We start from the raw sequence: 3,238 nt of genomic DNA, 5'->3' as shown, positions 1-3,238 counted from the left end.
CCTGGAAAATCAAATAAGAAACCAAATATTATTTCACTTGTTTTCCTATACATAGCATTTATTGCCACAACTGTGTCTCAACTTAAATTCTTTCATTCAAATTTTACAGAACATGGACATCTACAATTTGATTATGAAGAAATTTGTAATGAAAGTTGTTTGTATCCATTAAGACACTTTTCAAATCAAGATTATTGTTACAGCAGGAAAATGAAATCTTGTCTCGATGTTAGTCTACGACACCTCTGAGATTAGTGTATTGCAAGAGCAAGTCAGCAATATATGTGATATTGTAGATCTTATTTTCGAAATGTTGGTCACCGTTGTCAATATTGGTTGAACACAAAATCTATAATAATATCAGATATACCAGAGTTCCATGATTTCCTGATTTTTACAACTTGTTCATGTCATGTCTTGTGATTGATTAAACTGCCATGGAATTACCTGGAGGACAACCTATTTCGTCTGAGCCATCAGCGCAGTCAAGTGTATCATCACACTGTTTATCTTGGGTTGGCACTCATAACTACTTCCACATTGAAACCACCCAGCTGGACAGGAAAACGTTCCTGGTGGTAAAGATTTGAAATTGTAGGTGAAATGTTCTTCCTGTTATAGTTTTTGAATACACGGAGAGGACACTAATCTTCAATAGTGTTAAAGGATCTCGCACAAGGATTTCTTTTTTTTTCCAAGCCGAGTGTGTGGCTCTGTATGTATTGTAAGGCCCACCTGAGATTATCTTTTATTGTCTAATGAAGTTAGAATTGTCACATAGAGTATCAGTTTGATATCGCTGAGCAACTAAAGAGGAACAATGCTGGTACATTGTGTATTGAGAAATTTATCAGAGGTTTGAAAAGGAAAAGAGTAGATGAAGTGTCAACAATACAGGCAGGGGAAACGAATATACAGCAGTGATATAGATTGATGAGATACTCACCAGATTCGATTTCTGTTGTGCATTCCTCTTCAGTGAAATGAGAACAGTTTACAGCAGTGGTAAAATTCAAGTAGTTGAAGACGAATCCACATCTTTCCACCACACTCTCACAAAGTGACCGACAAGCCTTGATAGAAGATGTCCTTGATCCAAAAAAGCTTACAGTACATTCAGGATACACAAATGAACAAGCAAACAGTTGGCTTTGTTGATGGCAACCAGTGAACATGGATATCAGCTCAAGAAACAAATCTGCTTCATCAGATGTGGCTACAGCCATGTTTGGAAATGAGGTCTCATCATAGGTTAAATTTTGGCATATTTGGTTTGTTATCGATGTACACGCTTCCCCAGTTGGTTCCAGGGGTCGCCCTGGCCTACCAATGAAACCTGGAAAATCAAATAAGAAACCAAATATTATTTCACTTGTTTTCCTATACATAGCATTTATTGCCACAACTGTGTCTCAACTTAAATTCTTTCATTCAAATTTTACAGAACATGGACATCTACAATTTGATTATGAAGAAATTTGTAATGAAAGTTGTTTGTATCCATTAAGACACTTTTCAAATCAAGATTTTTGTTACAGCAGGAAAATGAAATCTTGTCTCGATGTTAGTCTACGACACCTCTGAGATTAGTGTATTGCAAGAGCAAGTCAGCAATATATGTGATATTGTAGATCTTATTTTCGAAATGTTGGACACCGTTGTCAATATTGGTTGAACACAAAATCTATAATAATATCAGATATACCAGAGTTCCATGATTTCCTGATTTTTACAACTTGTTCATGTCATGTCTTGTGATTGATTAAACTGCCATGGAATTACCTGGAGGACAACCTATTTCGTCTGAGCCATCAGCGCAGTCACGTGAATCATCACACTGTTTATCTTGGGGTTGGCACTCATAACTACTTCCACATTGAAACCACCCAGCTGGACAGGAAAACGTTCCTGGTGGTAAAGATTTGAAATTGTAGGTGAAATGTTCTTCCTGTTATAGTTTTTGAATACACGGAGAGGACACTAATCTTCAATAGTGTTAAAGGATCTTGCACAAGGATTTCTTTTTTTTTCAAGCCGAGTGTGTGGCTCTGTATGTATTGTAAGGCCCACCTGAGATTATCTTTTATTGTCTAATGAGGTTAGGATTGTCACATAGAGTATCAGTTTGATATCGCTGAGCAACAAAAGAGGAACAATGCTGGTACATTGTGTATTGAGAAATTTATCAGAGGTTTGAAAAGGAAAAGAGTAGATGAAGTGTCAACAATACAGGCAGGGGAAACGAATATACAGCAGTGATATAGATTGATGAGATACTCACCAGACTCGATTTCTGTTGTGCATTCCTCTTCAGTGAAATGAGAACAGTTTACAGCAGTGGTAAAATTCGAGTAGCTGAACACAAATCCACACCTTTCCACCACACTCTCACAAAGTGACCGACAAGCCTTGATAGAAGATGTCCTTGATCCAAAAAAGCCTACAGTACATTCAGGATACACAAATGAACAAGCAAACAGTTGGCTTTGTTGATGGCAACCAGTGAACATGGATATCAGCTCAAGAAATAAATCTGCTTCATCAGATGTGGCTACAGCCATGTTTGGAAATGAGGTCTCATCATAGGTTAAATTTTGGCATATTTGGTTTGTTATCGGTGTACACGCTTCCCTAGTTGGTTCCAGGGGTCGACCCGGCCTACCAATGAAACCTGGAAAATCAAAGAAGCAACGAATATAATTTTTTTACTATAACCCAAACGGGATTCGAACCCCCACACACTCACGGCAACATCACCTAGCTGATAGGCCTCACACAAAACCAGTCGGCCACTGCTTCCAACCCAAAAGAGTTGGTCACAGTAACCGACTTAGATGTTGCAATTCTGTGCGCGACCGAACAACACGGAGTGCGTGGAGCAGACGACACACAGACACAGTACACACACAGACACACATATAGTAATCGGAAAAGCACGAAGCTTTTTTTACTGAGCTATCAGACAGACTCGGGGACAAGTAAATATCCACCAGCAATACTGTCCACTCAGGTTAAAGAATATAATTTTTTTACTATAACCCAAACGGGATTCGAACCCCCACACACTCACGGCAACATCGCCTAGCTGATAGGTCTCACACAAAACCAGTCGGCCACTGCTTCAAACCCAAAAGAGTTGGTCACAGTAACCGACTTAGATACTACTTCATTTGTTTTCCTATACATAGCCTTCATTTCCAAAGCAGCATGCTTCTCAACTTCAATCATTTTATGCATG

This window comes from Ptychodera flava, chromosome 17 (genome assembly GCF_041260155.1).
Source record: "Ptychodera flava strain L36383 chromosome 17, AS_Pfla_20210202, whole genome shotgun sequence".
NCBI classification, from domain to species: domain Eukaryota; kingdom Metazoa; phylum Hemichordata; class Enteropneusta; family Ptychoderidae; genus Ptychodera; species Ptychodera flava.
Note: the sequence above shows the minus strand (reverse complement) of the source record.